The following is a 20,393-nucleotide window of genomic DNA, read 5'->3' as shown; positions in this document are numbered from 1 at the left end:
ACAGCGGTAACGCGGAGACTTTCCCCCCGGATCTCCACCCGGGCGCGCGGGCTCGGGAGGCACGAGGCCTCCGCACGTTACGGAGAGGCAGCGGAGGCCCGGAGATAAGTGACTTTCTTCACATTCACTCCGCTGGTGAGTTGGAGAAGTCCCAGGAAATGGCCTGAGGCACCTTGAGTCAGAAGCGGAATTTGAACCCCAATCCTTCTGAGAGCAAATTAGACATTGCACCTCCCCTCCATTAAAAACAAATTAAGTGAAACGTGAGGGCGAGCTGTCAACACAAGCCACTCGCCTAGGTAATTTACAAAAACGCGGTTCCCGCCCCCGTGGGGGCCAGCTCTAGCCACGCCCCTCATTCATACTTCCATTTTTGCCCCGCCTCCTATTCAGACCCGCCTTTTCTCTCGCGGCCTCTGGGCTCCGGGCCACCCGGGTCATCCTCGTTCTAGCTTTCGATGGCCCCGCCCCCCGGGAGCCAGAACGCCACGCCCCTTCGCGGGAGGGGGAAACGGACAGGGGGCGGGGGCCTGCGGGATGACGTGGAGGCGTGCGCGGTGACGGCTGGCGCTCTTGTTCCTCAGCCGAGCGGCGGAGGCAGGAGGACGCGGCCCGGAGCCCGGACGAGCTCGGTGGACCGGCCAGCCAGCGGCTCGGGCTCGGGCTCGGACAGCTGCCCCGTCCTCTCCTGCTCCCCGGCCGTCCCCGCGGCGACTCCGGGGGCCTTCCCCCTTCCGCGCGCGCTTCGCTTTCCTGGGTGAGTGCGGCGCCGGGGCGCGGAGCCGGGCCCGGAGCCCGGGGGCGGCTCCTCCGGCCGTAACCGCTGTGTTTATGTTATTGTGCCGCGGCCGCCGCGGTGACCCCCCCTCCGGAGGGGAAAAAGGAGGGGAGGAGGGCAGAAAGGGGGAGGGGCGGCCGTCCTCGTTCGGGGGGAGGGGGCCTGCTCGGGGACTGGGGAGGGGATGCCGAAGGATCTGGAGAACAATAGCGGGGTGAAGGGGGCCAGGAGGGGGAGGGGGCTGGGAGGAGGACCCAGAGGGGGAGGGGACTGAGGAGGGGGTGCAGGGATGGGGGAGTGACGTGCTGCTGTCGCCCCTCCGCCTATTCCCCCCCCCCCTCCCGCCGCCCCCGGGAGCTGGCTGGTACCTACCTACCTAGCTGGCGGACCTTGGACTCCCCCTCCTCTCTCGGCGGGCGGCCCCCGAAGGAGCGTCTTTGCCTACTGTTTTCCCTACTTCCATATTGTATTTTTACACGACTCGGGGTGGGGGAGAACTTCTCCAAGACTTTGGGGGAGGGGGGAGAGCCGTAGTCCTTGAAGGCCGGGACCGGCGAGGGAGGCACGCTGCGAGCATCTCGTGGCTACGGCGTATATGAAAGAGAAGGGGGTCATTTCCTTCCTCGCTTGTGGCGGCTGAGTCGGTGGTCTCGGGCGTCCCGGGTTTGTGTGTGTTTTTGTTTTTTGGTTTTTTTTGCGATTTGTGGAGCTTTGTTTATGCCAGTAATGTATGCATCAGTTACATACAGAGAGAGCAGGGCAAAAATAAATAAATAAAGATGCAAGTACTGGTGAGGAAAAACAATGTTAAATGCCAGTTGGACAGTCCTAACTAATTATGTTCTTATGAAATTTTTAAGTCTGAATGCAGGGACTGCCCTTTTTCTCTATATCCCAACGCTTAGGCTTAGTGCCTGGCACATAGATGCTTAATAAATTTTTCTTTGCTGTTGGAGCCACTCTTTGTGCTGCAGCTGTGTTATCTGGAGTTTGGGTAAGTTGGTAAAAGCATTTTTTTCTTGTGTTCCCGCAAATATTTTCTGTAAGCTCAATAACGTTCGTCACCTTCAGATTAAACGATAAGCACAGTTTACATTTAGGGATGGGGACTGGACTAGTGATTTCTCCCCCAGGTAAGGAAATTCCCCAGATGATCAGGTTGGCGCCTCCTCTGTAACTGACCGTCAGGGATGCCTGGGATGCTGAGAGGTCATGACTGGTCAGGATGAGAAGGGCAGTACTTTCCGAGGAGTGACTGAACCTTTGTCTTGATGGTTCCAAGGCCAGCTCCATCAAGGTTTTAAAAAAACACAAAACCCTTTGCACTCAGTGCAATTGATTTACTTAATTTGGAGCTTACTCTGGTATGTTCTCTTTCTGAGGCTCCTTGACAGCTTCAGTAGTCATTCCACAATTTAGAAGAGCTAGATTTATAATTCATAAATAAATAAATAAACAAATATGTATATAATTATAGCTAATTTATAAGAGTAGAAGATAAAATGTAGTTTAATGTGCTATGTAACTGATGCCTCTGAAGTTCTAGTCTTGATTTCTCCTTGAATAAAACTATGTTGTAATTTAACATTTAAGATCCTCATTTGTGAAATGAAGGGATTAGATTAGATTCTCCCTCAGATTCCTTTTGTCATTGATTTTCAGTCATTCCACTCCAGGTACTTTTCCTATTTTTTAAAATTTGGAGGATTAAATGTTCCACATATTAGAAACTAATTAAACTTGAAATAAAATTGTAATTTGAAAAAAAAAATGCGCTACATTTTGTGTATATTTTTGGTAAGCCAAATATATTTATCATCCATTTGAAATGACTAAGTAGCCATACCCTCATGTGTACTCCCAATCACCAGAGTAGGTGGGTCTTTCTTTCTGAAGTGTTATTGCTTCAGTAAACTGACCTTTAAAAGTCTCACTGCCCTGAAATAAAAAAAAATGTTCAAACACAGTAAATAGTTGTCTGAAAACTTGTATTATAAAAGGCACATGTTTTAATAAGTCAGACATCCTCATGGTAGCAACATATTTCCAATTTCCTTTGTTATAAAAAATTAGAGGAAGCATATGCTCCTTAAACTGCAAGTGCTGAAATTTTATGTTTTTATCTCTATGTATTAGTCATGAGGCAGCTAGGTGGTATGGTAGATAGAGCACCAGCCCTGAAGTCAGGAGGACCCCGAGTTCAAATCTGGTCTCATACACTTAACACTTCCTGGCTGTGTGACCCTGGGCAAGTCACTTAACCCCAATTGCCTCAGCAAAAAAAAGAAAAGAAAAAAATCTATGTATTAGACATTTCTCATTTTATAACCCCCTTCTTCCTCCTTAAGCCCTCTCGGAACAAAGAAAAATAAAGTAATAGATAAAATCCATATTTATAAAATTTGGCACCCATAGTTCTTCACTCTGTAATCCACTTTCCTTCTGAGAAGAAAGCTTGAAGGAAGCTGTTTCATTCTCTTCTCAGAACCAAAAATTTTCATTATACTATTAAGAGTTCAGCTTCCTTTTAGCATTTTTTCCTTCATATTTTTGTCATTGTGAAATTCTTAAATTGGTTGTTTTTCCCACACCTGTATCACATCACAAATCTTACTGTGTTTCTCTAAATTCTTCATGTTAATGTTTCTTATTACAATATATTTAGAAATCCTCCCCCCTTTTTTTAGTCAGTTTTTTTTACACAGAATATTGCTATAACTTGCTATATATCAAACTTTTCTTCCTGTCATCCACCTCTTTAGAATATATGCCAAATTGTAACTTCCTGGGTCAGAGGCTATGAACAGTTTAGGGGCTTTTCTTACATAATTCCAAATTACTCTATGACCAGTCTTTGAGTCAGTTCATAGCTCCAAGAGCAGGATGTTCATTCAACAGAATTTATAAAGTATCTCCTATGTGCCAATCCCTATGGATACAAAAGCAAAAACAGAAAAATTCTGTCTCTCAAGGAACTCATGTATTCTATTGGGTGAAACAAAAATGGACTAAGAAATTGAATACAAAACAGAAAAAGAATTTCAGGAGTGAGGGTATTGGCAAAAGACAGGATTAGGAGAGCTCCCTGTTCAGAATATGCCACTTGATCTGATTTTTGAAGGCTTGTAGGGTTTCTCACAGTTAAAGAAGAAAAGGGAGCTCATTCAAGGCAAGAAGATGAGCCTGTACAAAACACCGAGATGTTGGATGGCATATTGTGTGTGAAAAACAGCAAGGGTAGAGGATAGAGGGTCTGAGTAGGTACACTGGATGAAGCCTGGTTGTAAAGGGCTTTGAAAGCCAAACAGAATTGTTATTTCATCCTAGAGGCAAGAAAAAGCTGTGTGAACTTACTGTGCCTTAGGAATGTCACTTCAGCAACTGTGGAGAATTGGAGAGACTAAATTTCAGTCTCTGTTGCAGTAGTCCAGGTAAAAGGTGATGACTTGGACTAAGGTAGTAGCTGTGAGTAGAAAAGAAAGAGATATGAAGAACAGAAATCAGTAGACTTGCCAGGTAATTGGGGTTAAAGGAAAGAGAAGGGTAGAGGATGAGTGAGTATGGGAACTTGCGTGACCAGAAGGATAGTGGACTCCTTAGCAGAAATATGGAAGTTAGTAAAAGGATAGACATGTGGAAGTATCCATTAAGTACTTGATAATGTGGGGCTGGAATTAAGGAAAACCGGAAAGGAAGACACATGCATGCATATGTGTGTGTGTTGTGTGTACACATACACATAGACACACCTACATATACATATATATATGTATACATATATATATATGCATACACACACACACACACAAACATGCGCACATATTCAGAAAACTTCCAGATAGCTATACCCATAGATGTGTTTGTATATAGTGCAACTTATCTATCTGGGAGTCTTCTGGATGACATTGGTCCACCATTCAGGATGGAAGTGATAGTTGAACAGAGATTTAGATAGCCACAGGAGTTATTCAGAACAGCCTGAAAGTGTTTGGGAGTTTCTGACAATGTATATGCTGCTGTGAACTTTTAACAAGATTTCAGTTTACACCATTTGATGTAAAAAGCTTTTTCTCCCCCTCTCTCCCTTGCTGTTGTCCTCTCAGCCATTTTTTTTAAAGCCGGGTACTTTTGTCTCCCTGAAGTCTTTGCTTATTTGTACAAGAATTTCCTCTGCCACACATGCCATATGGACCCAAACTTTCTCTTTTGCCATCTGTACCTTCGGTTTCATTTCATGTCTCATCCATAAATATGCCATGTATTTCTGAATCTTATCTCACATCATTATTCTCTATTCTGTGAAGCATTTGAAATCATTGCATTAGAATCAGCAAAATAAACAAAGTGCTTTCTTCTTATGAGCTATTTCTTTAGGACAGTGATTTCACTTAGTCTTTGTATACATACATATGTAGGAGTACATATATCTATAGAATTATTTAAGGAATATATATATGCATAGTATATATATGTATATATTAAAGATTAATTTTTAAAAGTGTTGCCTTGTGGTTATTTTGATAGATAAAAAGTGCTAATGAAAAAATTAGAAAATTATACACTGGAAAGGATGGAGTATATAAATTGAAAAATCAAGCTCTCGCTGCCTTACTGAATTTTTACATCTAACAGTGGATCTTCTTTGGGGGTAGCAAGAAGGGGAAGAAGATAGGTCTCCCAATCAAGCTGAGGTTGGAAGCATATTGAACACTCTGTCCTGATCTCAATACTGATTCAGTAAACAAGTTTTAAGCGACTCTGTTTTTTCTACCCTGGGCTTATTTCCCCTTCCTTAGGTAGCCTTCTGCTTCTAGGAGCTCACCATATTGGTGCTGGAACTAATACAGACACACAGTTGACTTAAAATTGACATAATGGAGCTCAAAACTGCCAAATTCAAGCGATCCAATCCACCATTTTCAACTTTCCCAACAGGAGAGACTATGGCAGGCATCACCATACCTGGTGTTGGCAGTGAATCTGAGGTGTGATTCTAACAAGTTAAAATGATAAAGCTTATTTGGTGTTAATAGTCATGGGGCTCTTTGTATTTGAATTTTATTGTTTGGTATTTAGGTTTGAATTTGGGTCAGTAGATGTTTTATTAGTAAAGTATGGCCCCTGTTTTAGCACTCTAAAATTTTTTAATTATTTCCTCACAGTAGGTCTGTGAAGGAGTACAGATAGGTTTTGTTTTTCTTTTACAAATGGGAGAATTGATTCAGAGAGACTGTAATTTGTCTGTGTTCATATAAGTAGTTAATCTCCAGGGAGGACCTGAAACCCTTAACAAACTGACGAAGGTCTTCTGACTCCAAGTCAAATATACTTTCCCTTGCAATGATAAGAATTGAACCTGTGATTCACTGTTAGTGGGAGTTCTACTTATGTTAGGAAAAAATATTTATTTATTAACAGGAAATATTTAACAAATAAATGAAAATACAATAGAACACAGAAAAGAATTACTCTAGGGTTTTTCTAAGTCAATATGCACACAAGGACCCTTCTGTAAGGTTTAATGGTGCCCTTTTTTATTTGAGTTTGATATTACTGCCTAGAGCACAAAAACGTTTAAGGAACTTGTGTAGACTAAGGAGGTCTAGAATCTCAAAGGCAGAACTGGAACTCTGCTATTCCTAGTTTGAAGAACAGGTATCTACTATATAGCACTATCTTTTTTTTTTTTTTTTTTTTTTTTTTCTATTCTATCATATATATTTTACTGAAAAGATGGGCTGTGGGGAGAATTCAAAAACATTCTGGCAGAGGAGGAAATTTATTTTTGGATATTGCTTTTTGAGATAACCTTTGGTTTCCTTTACATCAAGGGGAAAATGCCTATAAGAAAGAAAGTTAGTGTAATAATGAGTTAAACTAAAATCAAGTAGATTAGAATCTTCCTTATTTTGTCTGATGCAATTGTGGGGATGATGATCTGAGAATTCTAAATAATCAGTTAAAAAAAAAAAAAAACTTGAATCATTTTATTGTTAAGTGAATCAGAAATCAACCAGTCACAGAATATTCAAATTGTAATTAAGAGCTTGAATTTGAACTATCAAGTGTGACATATATTAATTTGTTTTGTTAGTGAACTGAAGTTTCTTATATGTCATTCATACAGGCAGTGGAGATTCTTTAGTTATATGTGGCCATTAAGACGTTACCTTTGTAGTCACTTTTATTTGTATGGCTAATTTTTTATAAAGAAAATAATATAAAAAGGAAAAATTTGTGATGAAAGTTTTTAGGTTATAAAATTTTTGTTTCAGTAAGCTATTCTGTTTGTTGTCTGAGTAATTTAGCTCTGAAAAAAAGGCAAATTTCTAAAAAGGAAAAAATATGAATTTAGTGGCCTCTGCTACTGAGGACTTAATACATTTCAGAGGTGAGCTATGATTTTTAAATTTAGATGTTCTAGTAACTAAGAATAGGTGTTAAAGATTGTTCTATTATTGAAAGAAAGGAAAGTACAAAGGAAAAAGCCCTGGTATGGAGAGTCAGGATAAGGGGGCTTGGTTTCCACATTTCTGCCATATAATTATGTGGCCTTGGTTAAGTGCCAGAGGTTCTTATTTATCTGTAAAAAGGTGATTTGGATTAGATAATTTTAAAGGTATCTTTAAACTTTAGTTTTGTCTTGTTTCTTCAGATCACAGCACTAAAAGAACTACTTTAACATTTCAACTGATGTTGGCTCATAAAGTTTAAAAAAAAAAAAGATTGAGTCTCAGAAGAAACAAAAGAATTACTTTACTTCCCTCAGTTCACCTTTTTTTCTCCCATTCCTATTATGACCCTATCATGACATCATCTGGTCAATTTTTGAGAAATTTGATGTAGTTTTATATAATGGTATGCATCATAAAACTCCTACTTTAAAAATGGGTTTTATTAAAAATGAAAACTTGCCTTGTATCACACTAAGTATGTCAGGTAAGATTCAGACTGAAGTCTTAAAAGGATCCCCACCTAGCATCCCATCCACTGCCACTGCAGTATCTAGAAAAAGATTTCCAGAAGGCAGGAGATGATTGAGGCCCAGGACTTGGCCTGCTTGTGAAAATCTGGGAGCAAGATACAAGCTGAACCCATGGAAACAGAAGAGATCATTAAGAGACAGAGCCTAAGGGAGAGAAAAAGGCCCTAGCCAGAACCACGAATTTATGGATTTTTTTAATGGATATAAGATGTGAATATGGATACAGAAATGAAGGCTGAAGAGTTTGGAAAGAGAAGAACTATGTGAGAGCTGGTGTTCTAGAAGCCAAGGGATTAGGAGACAGTGTGGAAGAGAAAGGTTTAGATCATAGGATAAAAAGGTGCAAAAAAAGGTCAGAAATATTGGGACCTTAAGCAAGGCCTTGGATATAGCAAATAAATGGTTATTGTTAATCTTGGAGAATGGAATTTTTATTGGAAGGATTTGAGAAGTAAGTAGATAGGGGGCATTTAGATGGTGCAGTAAATAGAGCACTAGTCCTGAGTCAAGAGATCTGAGTTCAAATTCAGCCTTTGACACTTATATAAATATATATATATATATATATTTTTAAATAATAATAGTTTTTATTTACCAGATATTTGCATGGGTGATTTTACAACGTTGACAATTGCCAAAACTTTTTTTTCCAATTCCCCCCCCCCCCCTCCCGCCATGGCAGGTCGACCAATACATGTTAAATATGTTAGAGTATAAATTAAATACAATATGTGTATACACGACCAAACAGTTGTTTTGCTGAACAAAAAGGATCGGAATTTGAAATAGTGTATATTTAGCCTGTGAAAGAAATCCAAAATGCAGGCGGACAAAATTAGAGGGATTGGAAATTCTATGTAGTGGTTCATTGTTAGGTTCTTACTAAGTGCTAATGAACTAATGAACTAAGTGCTAATGAGATAATGAGATATTAGGTTCTTACTAAGTGCTAAGTCAGTACTTAACAATTCTCTACTTCTGGTCTGTACTAGGAGTTCAACCCTTTTGAATTCCTGGGGAAGAGCTTGCATGCTTAGGAGGAGCAAGTTCATTGGTTGAAGTAATTTTTCCCAGAAGTCCTTGCATTGTCCCATGTCCATTCTCTGGGAGGATAAAAGAGGGAAGTCATTACTCTGGACCAGAGTTAACGGCAACTGTCTGGAGACAACGGTTCTCCACAGGAAGAAGAATCTGTTGGAGAGATTTGAGTTGACACAGCAGATCTCCCAGAGAGCAATCAGCAGCTTCTGGAGACAACAGCACGTTACAGTCATCTCCCAGAGTTCTTTTGCTGGGTGTAGCTGGTTCAGTTCATTACTGCTCTATTGGAACTGATTTGGTTCATCTCATTGTTGGAGAGGGCCACGTCCATCAGAATTGATCATCATACAGTATTGTTGTTGAAGTATATAATGATCTCCTGGTCCTGCTCATTTCTCTTAGCATCAGTTCATGTAAGTCTCTCCAAGCCTCTCTGAAATCATCCTGTTGGTCATTTCTTACAGAACAATAATATTCCATACTATTCATATACCACAATTTATTCAGCCATTCTCCAGTTGATGAGCATCCATGTAGTTTACAGTTTCTGGCCACTACAAAGAGGGCTGCCACAAACATTCTTGCACATACAGGTCCCTTTCCCTTCTTTAAGATCTCTTTGGGATACAAACCCAGTAGCAACACTGCTGGATCAAAGAGTATGCACAGTTTGATAACTAAGCCTTTGACACTTAGAACCTTGCGTACGTCACCTAATTCAGAATGTCTCTTTAACAAGAAACAAATACTAAGGAAACAGAAGAGACTCATCTTCCTGAGTTCAAATGTGACTTCAAACACTAGCTGTATAAGCCTAGACAAGTCACTTAACACTCTTTACCTTAGTTTCATTATCTGTGAAATGAGATGGAGAAGGAATTGGCAAACTACTATAACATCTTTTCCAAGAAAACCCCAAATGGGGTCAGGAAGAGTCAGACAAGACTATAGAACAATTCGACAGCAATATTGTATGTAGATCACAGCTTTGATAATAAAAGGAGATACAATGTTTAGATGATTACTGCTCCCAAGGACTGGATGGTCTAATTGGCAAATGAGACACTATGATGCAATATTAGATAACAAAAAGGTTGGGAAGATTTCATACAAGTTTAAAGGTGACTGTTAAGGAAGAATTCACCAAAGGGAGGATATTGTGAATTTTGTCAAGTACAGCCTGAATACAGACATTGTCTGCACTACTATGTATCAGACACTCCACTTAGGTGCTGGGAATACAAATATAAAAAAATGAAACAATCCCATTTGCAAGGATTTCACATTGTAATGGGAAGAATGCGAGGTATATGTAAAAACATAACATAAATACAAAATTGATAGAAATTTATACAAAATATTTATAGGAAGAGAGGGCACTCATGATGTGAGAATGAGGACAGCTCCGTGGTGCAGTGGATAGAGCATCTCCTGAAGTTAGGAGGATCTGAGTTCATATCTGGTCTCAGGACAATTAACACTTCCTAGCTATGTGACTCTGGGCAAGTCACTTAACCCCAATTGCCTCAGCAACAACAAAAAAAAAGATATGAGGATGGAAATCAGCAGAAAGATTGGGACAGGGAAAGGAGATGTGAGAATCATCAACAAAAAGTAAGTCCATGGAAGCTAATGTTATATTACCAAGTGAAATCATTTAAAGGGAAATGATAAGGTTTCAAACAGAACTCTTTGAGGGTCACCTAATGTTAGATGATATAGTTTTCAGGAGAATTCAGCAAAGGAGACTCAGAAGGAACTGTCAGATAGGAGGAAAACCAGGAGAAAGCAATGCCCTGGAAACTTAGAAGAGAGAAGGAAGAAAAAATGATCAGCAATGTCAGAGACTACCGAGAGATCAAGGAGATTAAAGATTGAGAAAAGACCATTGGATTTAGCTACTAAGAGATCATTAGTAACTTTATAGTGCTAGCAGTTTTGGTAGAATGACAAATAGGAAAAAAAAAATTGGAAATAGGATAGTAAGGAGTTAAAAAGTGAGAAGAGAAAAAAAAATGAACACGTCTATTTTAGATAGCCTTTTTGAGGAGTTTAGTTACAAAAGGCAGAAGAGACATAAGACAAATATCAGGCAAGGAGGAATCAAGAGAGGGTTTTTTTCAGGCTAGGGAAGAGATGAGTGTAGGCAATAGAAAATGAGCCAGTAGAGAGGGACATATTGAAAACAGTTGAAAGAGTTGGGGTGACAGAGGAAGCATTTTATTTGAGACAGGATGGAATAGGATCACTGGAGCAGATAGAGGCATTAGCTTTGGTTTAAAAATAAAATAAGATCACTTTATGTGGGTATCTAGATTGCTCAGTGAATAGAGCACCAGGCTTGGAATCAAGAAAACTTATCTTGACTTCAGATCTGGCTCAGACACTTACTAGCTGGGTGACCTTGGGCAAATCACTTACCCTTGTGTAAGTACTCTGGGCAAAACACCAGTTTCTTCATCTGTAAAATGAATTGGATAAGGAAATGACAAACCCCTTCAGAATTTCTGTGAAGAGCCCATATGGTTGGACACAACTGAAAACAACTCAACAAAAGTCATTTCATCATGTGAAACCAGAAATAAATACGGAGAAGAAAGTGACAAAAGGCAGCTAAATGATGGGAGATGAGAAAGGGGAGAAGAGGGAGTTTGTGGCCATAGGTCTTAAATTTTTCTGTAAACTGGCAAGGTTCTTAGCTGAGAAGATTTTGAAGAGCCACTGTAGGAGTGGGATAGTAAATTGACGAGAGAGGTTTAGTAGCATTACTTGGGGGCCTAGTTGTAGTAAACCCAGTCATAATGGTGCAGGATTTCCTCTACTTCTTTTTTTTTTTTGGCAGCATATGTGTATGTGAAAAGATGAAGCTTGGCAGAACGTGATCCATTTGATAAGGGGAACTACAAATTCAAGAAAGATGAACAATATAGAATGGAATTGGTTCAAACGGGAATCAAGACAAAGGGAGGAGGATAGATTGGATAGTGAAAGGAAGGTGACCTGGGAAAGAAGTGAGGGAAATTGGAGATCATGGGTTGGACGAAGAATAAGATTATGTAAGAGAAGACAAAGAAGTGAAAAACCAATAGATGAACATGGAAGTGGTACATTTGTGAGTGATGGGCAAGATCACAGCTATGATGGTCTTTGTGATTGATATGGGGATGGAGGAGTAGGTCATAGGAGGTGAAAAGGTTGAGGAGTATTGGAGGGAGAAGTAATACTACATATATATGTTGAAAGCCTCTAGTATAAAGGCACAAATTGGGAAGGAAAGAAAATTGTAAACCAAATACTGAATTCTTTGAGGAAGAATGAGTAGTTGCCTGGAATCTATGAACAACAGCTACCAGGATTTTGATTGAGTGGTACCTCAAAGGAAGAGAGGTTACTAAGTGAAGAAGGAAGAGGAAGAATTTAGAAGTAGCAATAGGGAACAAGGAATATTCCAATTCCCCCACCTTAATCATAGAGCCAAGATGAATGAAGGAAAGGATAGAGAGGTTATCATCAGGAGAAAATTAATTTTTGCTAAGAGCTAATAGATGGAGTGTGCAGATAATTTAAGGTTCAGGGAAGGTTGTTTTGGAACAGGCATTCCAGAGAATATAGTGGAAGGGCAGGATGGAATTAGAAGGAAAGTTTGAGATGGTAGAATTGAGGGAGGTGGGAATGAGGAATCAGATGGTTAGAGTTTGGATGATATTCTACAGGAGTTCAGAGTCAGTAGAATGTGAAGGGAATAAAACTATTCTTCAATGAATGTAGGGATTCTCTTGTCAACTGTCAGGCACAGCAAGAGATAGGATGCCTGACATCAAAGGATGGTTTGCCTTTCTTTGTGCTGGAGGTATCATAGAAAATTGGGCTTGCACAGATGGAAGATGCCCAACTTGAACCCAAGCAATCTTCCTCACAGAATGGGCTGCACCAAGCAAGAGATGGAATGTTCAGAATTGCTAGCACACCACTGAAGTCTTCTTATCTGAGACAGTATCAGGAAGTTGAAGATTGCCCAATACTATCCCAAGCAATCTTTCTTCAGGATTGGGATACAGAGAAAGATTGAATTCCTTCAACTTATAGAATTCCTTCAAAAAAAAGAAATAGTGAGCCATAGTCTGAAATTGCCATCTGGGATTGGGGGGTGGGGGGTGGAGGTGGAGTGAAGATTACATGCATATACATGTGCTTTGTATGTAGTAGATGCTTAAGCTTGAATTGAATTTTTCAGCACTTTTGTCTGCAGAACTTTTATTTGGGAGGAGAATGAAAGTTCACTACATCTTCACCCAATAATTAAGCTAATAAAACTGTGAAGGAAATGAGGTAAACCCCCTAAGTCTAGATATTTCATAAGCCTTGTCAGTATCAGCATTTGAAGGAAAAGGAATTCAGATCATTTTTTTTTTTTTTCTTCTCACTGTTGATTTCTACTTGTGTCTCTTTGGCATTGATTAGGAGAAGGGGACAGTAAGATCCTAATTAGGTTTCCCTCATAAAACTTCTGCTGTTCTTCCATCATCTTTATTGTTATTTTCTTTCTACCCTCTACTTTCCCCTTTCTTTTTCTCCATTCCCTCCCTTCCCCAAAAGAAGAAAAACCCTTGTCTTGTCAGCATCTGTCTGAGGAAAGTTAGGGGGACATAAGAAGATAAGTCTGTCACTCCTTCCACCCCACTACCGGGTTTCCAACCAGCTGGAATCCTTGCTATAGGCCTGGAAGCCATTACCAGTGACTTGAAAATGGGGAACTCCCTATTTCTGCTGCTAGGGCTGTTAACAAAGTAAACTGTACTCTTGGTATTTCAAGGTTCAGCTGTATACATTTTCCCATAGAGACCATTGCTTTAATTTAATGGTTGGATTCTATGGTAATAATTCACCTATACTGTGAATTAAGGCTTTGGTGCCTTATACGGAATTTAAACATCATATCATATATAATCTCTCAGTATGCAAAGAGATACAAAAAAGTTAACTTTGAGAACTCTTCTTTTTCACACAAATAAAAGTAATACTACTACTACTACTACTACTAAAAATAGCATATCTAGATTTGCAAAGTACTTCCCATATATTCTTGTTTTATCATAACAACCCTGAGAGGTAGATCCTATGGATAATAATCTCCATTTTACAGTTAAGGAAACTGAGGCAAACAAAGATTATAAAACTTTCCTGATCACATGGCTAATTTAGGATTAGGTCTGAATTTGAAATCAAATCTTTTAACTTTAGACCCAGAGCATTACCTGTTTGTTTCTATACAAATACAAGTAATGGTATACATTGTTAGAAATGTAATTGAGAAGTTACTTTACCTAGGGGAGGAGGAGAAAAAGAGATAAGAAGTAAGCCTTCATATATAGACTGTGTTCTAGGTTCTGTGGTAAGCAATTGAGGCAGTTGGATTTAAGTGACTTGCCCAGGGTCACAGAGCTAGGAAGTATTAAATGTCTGAGACCAGATTTGAACTAAGGTCCTCCTGATTATCCATTTCACCACCTAGCTGCCCCGATAAGCACCTTTAAAAAAAAAACATTTTCATTTGATCCTCACAACAACCCTTTGAATTGGATGCTATTTCTCTATTTTGCTGTTGAAGAAATTGAGGAAAACAGATTAAGTTGCTTGCCCAGGATCACACAACTGAACCAAGTCTTCCAGATTCCAGGACCCATTCTCTATCCACTGAATCAACATCTGCCCCATGGGATTAGGAAACATCTTCTCTTCCCCGCCCCCCCAATTATATCAAAATTTTATAGATATATAGGACCAGTAGTTGGTATCTTAGACAACTTTTTTTTTTTTTCACCCTTTTGGAAGAAGGGTGGTAAAAGTACAGTTTGTGGTCTTTCCAGTTTCTTTGGAAGTTTTTCCCTTCTTGTGATTCTTAAGCCTCAATTCCTGAGTGCTTCTAAACTTTTAAAATATATCAATTTTTTAATTTGAAAATAAATTAATATTTTATTGGTTGATAAAAAGTGAACCAGGATTTTAGATATATAGATGAACAGATTCAGAGATACAACTTAATAGTCAAAAAGCTGTTTATTCAAAATAGAAGAAAAAAGACAAGCCTAAGAAATTATGAGGACAATGCTAAAAATAAGGAGTGATGAAATCTTGAAGATTTCTTGACTCTGACTTTTACACAAAGTACCAAAGCAAAGATTTCATTATATTGAAATAAAAGGACAATCTGGGATAAGCATTAGAATATTAATCTTACAGTGTAGTGGTTTTTTAAATTAAGCTGTTCTGGCATATAGTATGAGTTCCAGATTTAGTAACTCTGATACACTTGGAGAAACTTAAACGATGACAGTCCAAACAGCCAGAAATAAATACATCAAAATGTCTTTGTTTAGGTGAGACTAAAAAAGACTAAAAGTTGGGGGTATTAAAAGTACAACCATCTCTTGTTTCATTTAGAGATAGGAGTAAGGCCTTATTTACATTATTGAGAAATGGTCAGTTTAAAGTAAAATTAAAAGAAATTACATGACTTCTTAACATTGTTAATACCATTAAAAGAGACTCAGCCAGAAAACGACAAATTGTTTTGCTCTAATTTATACATTGTTCAGAAACTTGCTTTTATCTAAGTGCTATTAAATTACATTTTATAATCACAGGATTTAGAGCTACAAGGAACTTGACATCATGTAGCTCAAATCCTTTATTTGACAGAGGAGGAAATGCAGGTCTAGAAGGGTCACACTTTCCACAGTCACCAGAGGTAGTAATTGGGAGAGTTATTCAAACTCAAATCTCTTAAATCCATTGTTCTTGTGACTAAATTGTACCTTTTAAATCTCAGAGCAGTAACTTAAGATGCCATAATTTGTGTGAGCATCATAGAAAATAAAATTGTTCATATACATATTGAGTTTAGAAAATGAATGGTAAAATAAGGGCAAAGTTATGAAAGTGATTCAACTGATGCAAATTGTTCTCTCCCTTCAAAGATTATGTAAAGAACCTTGGGAAAATTATTAGTATTAAAAGACATAGTTAATTGCCTCTAAGTTGTAATGAACATTTCCATTTTCTTTATTCAAGAAGCTTATTTGTTCAACATATTTTTATCTTAAAGATATGAGCAAAGATTTACAGCCTATTATATAGGGTGTGTAGCAGGTGATTAGATTATTCTGGTTGAACTGGAGGCTTCCTATAGGGCAGTTGAAGGAGTCTTGAAAGAAGAGGTTGAAAAGATAAATTGGAATCAGGTTATCTCTAGATACTTGAAGGAATTTGGACTTTAGCCTGGAGGTAGCATGAAATGTTGAGAGTTGATACGGTTTTATTGTATGACGTAAAAGGATGAAAGCTATGTTTAAGGAAGATTAATTTGGTATGCAGGATGAATTGGAAGAGGTTTAAAGATGGGTAGTCCAAGATCTGTAAAGAGACAATTATAATAAATCAGGCGTGGAGGACTAACATTAGGGTGGTGATTGTCTTGTTCTTTGCATTTTAAGTCCAAAGTCTTTAGTAGTTTGACATTCAAAGCCCTTTATAATCTAATTAAAATTTACTTTTCCCAGCATTATTGCCAGCTATTTCTCTTTCACATATCCAGTGTTCCAGCCAAACTAGACTACTCACTATTATGCAAACTTTTTTTTCTTTTCCACCTGCGTGCTCAAGCCTTCTCTATCTGTTGGTATTTTTACATATCCTTCAAGATTTAGCCCAAGTGATACGTTTTCCATTAAGCTTTACAAATTTTTCTTCCTCCAAAATTTTCTTTTTCTTTTAAAAAATAGAATTTTGAACCTGTCATTCATTTAGGATAACTACGATCATTGAATTAACATTGAAAGGGACCTTAGACATTTTCTAGTGCAGCTTTTATTTTTCAGATGAAGAAACTGAGACCTACAGAAAGAAGTTAACTGGTTTTTCCCAGTTCACACAGGGTAGTAAATGGCAGAGGCGTGGTTATAGTTATGTGTATACCCGCTTTTTCTTTACTTCTAGATTACAAACTTGATATTAAGATGTCCTAACTTTTGTTCTCTCTCACCAGAAGCTAGCACAGAGACTTTAGGACCTGAATATGGGGGAGGTACAAAGATTACCTTTGAGTTTTTGAGCCATAATGAATAATAATGATTTTAATAGTTACAAAATGGAGAGAAGAGAGATCAAGAGAGAAAGGAGGTTTAGAGACAAATATTTTTAATTTTCCCTTTTTTCAAAAAATATGTATTTTCTTTGTCATAGAAAAGAAAATTAAAAATCCTTGTAAGAAATATGCGTAATCAAATAAGACAGAATTCTACATTGGCCATATATGCTACATTCTGCATCTTTAGTCAATCACATCTGCCAGGTTGGGCGAACCAGAAGGAAGCATTTTTCGTCAGACTTTTCCAATTGTAGCTCAAGGTAGCATTATCATTTCATTGCTCAGAGTTCTTAAGTCTTTCTATCTTTCATTGTCTTACAGTGTTGTTTTATATAATGTCCTGGTTCTGCTCTCTTCACTTTGAGTTCCTAGAAGTCTCATCAGGTTTCTCTCAGATAATTTCTTTATTGGAGGCATAAAAATCTAGAGAAATTGTGTAGCCCTTGCTCTAAAAGGACCTGCACTACACTTTACTTTCAAGATCTTTCTTAAATTGATCTCTTTTTACTTTTCCAGGCTTCTTACACCTTATTCCTCTCTACTTTTTTATCCAATCGCCTTGGCCTTTTTGTTCCTTTCCAGGACAGTCCATCTCCTGACTCCAAGCATTTTCACTGGCCTGTAATTCTTCCCTCATGTTTCCCCTCATATTTTCTCCCCATTCATCTCTGCTTCATCTAGCTTCTCTTTAAGAGTAATTCAAGGTTCAGCCAAAGTCTTCCCCTCTACAAGAAGACTTTTCTAATTCTTCTGACTTTATTCTGTATGTAGTTGTTTGCATCCCTAGTGCTAGTATCTGGATCATAATAAATGTTGACTGTGCCGGTGGAAATGGAGTGATCATAGGAACATTTTTAGTTGCTAGCATCTGAATTAAAGAGATGAATAGGATATGAGTAGGCTGTGTACAAAGAAAACAGCCATATAAAGCTGGAAACAGTTTTGTTCTCCAACTTGTCTGTAATGTAAAATTCAATTTATGTAAGGGGGTATTGTGAAATCAGTTTGCAACAATATGTTGAAACTAGGTTATGGAGGTTCATAAATTTGTATTTTATCCTATGTCTTTAATCCTCCTCACTTCTGGCCTTCCTCAAATGGCTTTGTGTTTATTTGTAGAATTTATCTGCTCAGTCCTACCACCAGTAAAATTGTATGCTTCTTGAGGGAAAGGGCTGTTATTTTAAGTCTGTGTTTTTAGTATTTAGTAGTACCTTTCACACAGTAGCATAAATGTTTGTTGAATTGAATCTCTAATAGCCCTTCACATTTTAAATCCCATGATCAATTAGTTAAAAGTGTTATGGTAGAAAGAAAAATGAGTTTGATATTTAAGGAAGTAATATATACTTTTTTCAGAGTAATTTGGTCTTTCTCAGAAATCTCATGGAGTAGTTCTTAGAAAAAAGCTGTATAGTAGTGTGAGAATTATAATGAAATCCTAAGGGTAGATCTCATTGTTTTCGTGTTGTTTAAGGTAATCTGTGTTTTAAAGCTTGTGAATATTGAAATTGGAGTGATTTTTCTTTCCTGTATTTTGGGAATAACTTAAGCTCTGTGCTACAAAGATTCACACTAGTTATGCACTATAGACATATACAGATATTAAAATACTCCACCTTGAGGGCACCTCAATCAATGGCTTAGTGGATAGAGCACTGGCCCTGGGACCAGGAGAATCTGAGTTCAGATCTAGCCTCAAACACTTAATACTTCGTAGCCCCAATTGCTTTGTCAGAAAAATACTACATCTATTTGTCCTTTTTTTTCATGGCTTATGTTAATCACTTTGCCAAAAGAGACTTTGCTATTGTTAGAAACCCTGATTTCGTAATGTATTTTGGTTCCCATGTAGTGTTTTATAGAGCAAATCTGCTTTCCAGGGATGAGCCCTTAAGTATAAAGAGGTTCATCAAAAGTAGGCTGGTAATGATTATTGTTTTGGGCTATGACCTTGGCAGTTTGTGAAACAAAGGAAGGTACAAAATAGACTTCAGTTTAGTGAGCCTTTCTTTCTTTTTTAGCTCTGACTTTGGCTGAAAAGTTAGGAAACTAGATGGTATGGTAGATGGAACACTGGGCCTGGAGTAATAAATATTTGAATTCAAATCCACCCTCAAGCACTAGCTATGTGATCTTGAGCAAGTTACTTAATCTTGGTTTTCCTGCATTTCCTCAATTTAAAATGGAAGTGTTTCCACAAATATATTAGTTTAAAGAAATAGCACTTAGCACAATGCCTGGCACATAATAGGTGCAATATAAATACTTGTTCCTGTTCTTTCCCTCTTCTCCCTTCCTTTCTGATCCAGCAAATATTAAGAATCAGTTTTTAAACCATCTAGAAACTATTGGTATTCTAAATATAAAATCCTAGTCCAGTGACCAAGTGGGCATACTGCTGGAAGAGTTGAATCATATCTGTCTTGACAGTCTTGTTATAAGTGAGAATGGATAAAAAACAAAAGAAAGAAGGTGCAACTAAATAGATGGATAATCCTTGGGGAATAGGAAAAAATCAAGAAGGGAATTAAATAAAACTAACTTTGAAAGGTCTTTTTAAAACCTAAACTCATTATGCAAGCGCAATTCTTATTTTCACCTCATATTTCTCTAGCACAATGCTTTGTATGATATTGTCTCTAGTAATTGTTGGATGAGAATCTTTTTAAAATTATACCTTGAGATCAAAACAAATACAGACACAGTTAATTACTTCTCCAGTTTTCGAAGATCCCACTTCTCTAATCTTAAGAATCTTTGATGGAAATGGGGTCCAAAAAAAAAAAAAAATCTTGGGAATTCAAATAACATCAGCTCCTTATTACCTTTCACTCAGATACTTGTAATTCTGTTTTTTCTGTCTCAAGTGTCATCCCTTCCAGTTCATCTTTCATTCAGGGTTTTGGTCGTTTGAACAGAGAAAAGGGTGTGTGTGTGTGTGTATGTGTATCTGTGTCTGTGTGTGTAATATTTATATATGTAAAGAGATAGTGTATATGTGTCATTGGAAGGTTTAAACAAAAGGATTTGGAGACAGATTGAGGTGACTGAGGGTATGAATAGAGGTATTTGAAAGGATAGTGGTGTCCCTTAACAGTAATAGGGAAGTAAAGAAGAAGGGAGAATTTTTGGGAGGAGGTTGGTGGGAATGGTTTTAAGGGAGAAGGAAGATAATGAGTTTATTTTGATGTATTGGTTTAAGATACAAATAGGATATCTAAAACACAATTGATATTGCAGGAACAGAATTCTGGAGAAAGATATGGGAATCATCTATTTAAAGATGATAATTAAATCTCTGAGAGCTGAGATTAGGAGAAAAGAGGAGAAACCCAAACCAGAACCTGGGTAGTAGGGGTAGTAGGGTGAGACTTTCAGGAAGATCTAGCCAAAAAGATGGAGAAGTAACAATCAAGGCAGGGAGGGGGAGAACAGGAGAA

At 38.1% G+C, this 20,393-nt stretch overlaps 1 protein-coding gene across 9 annotated transcripts in view; it reads left to right on the top strand.

Annotated features, from left to right (window-relative positions):
* Positions 1 to 518: 518 nt before the first annotated feature.
* The window catches only part of MAPK8 (mitogen-activated protein kinase 8), a 100,389-nt gene continuing 80,514 nt past the window's right edge, over positions 519 to 20,393 (top strand). For 3 of the 9 annotated variants that reach the window (XM_074296136.1, XM_074296139.1, XM_074296133.1), the window contains exon 1: positions 571 to 757. The gene's annotated coding sequence lies outside the window, so the exon portion shown is untranslated. Of the gene's footprint in view, positions 758 to 20,393 lie in introns of all 9 variants that reach the window. The other 6 variants (XM_074296135.1, XM_074296138.1, XM_074296131.1 and 3 more) reach the window with 3 other exon arrangements.

This window comes from Sminthopsis crassicaudata, chromosome 2, assembly GCF_048593235.1.
Source record: "Sminthopsis crassicaudata isolate SCR6 chromosome 2, ASM4859323v1, whole genome shotgun sequence".
NCBI classification, from domain to species: Eukaryota; Metazoa; Chordata; class Mammalia; order Dasyuromorphia; family Dasyuridae; genus Sminthopsis; species Sminthopsis crassicaudata.
Note: the sequence above shows the minus strand (reverse complement) of the source record. Positions and strands in the feature narration are given on the sequence as shown.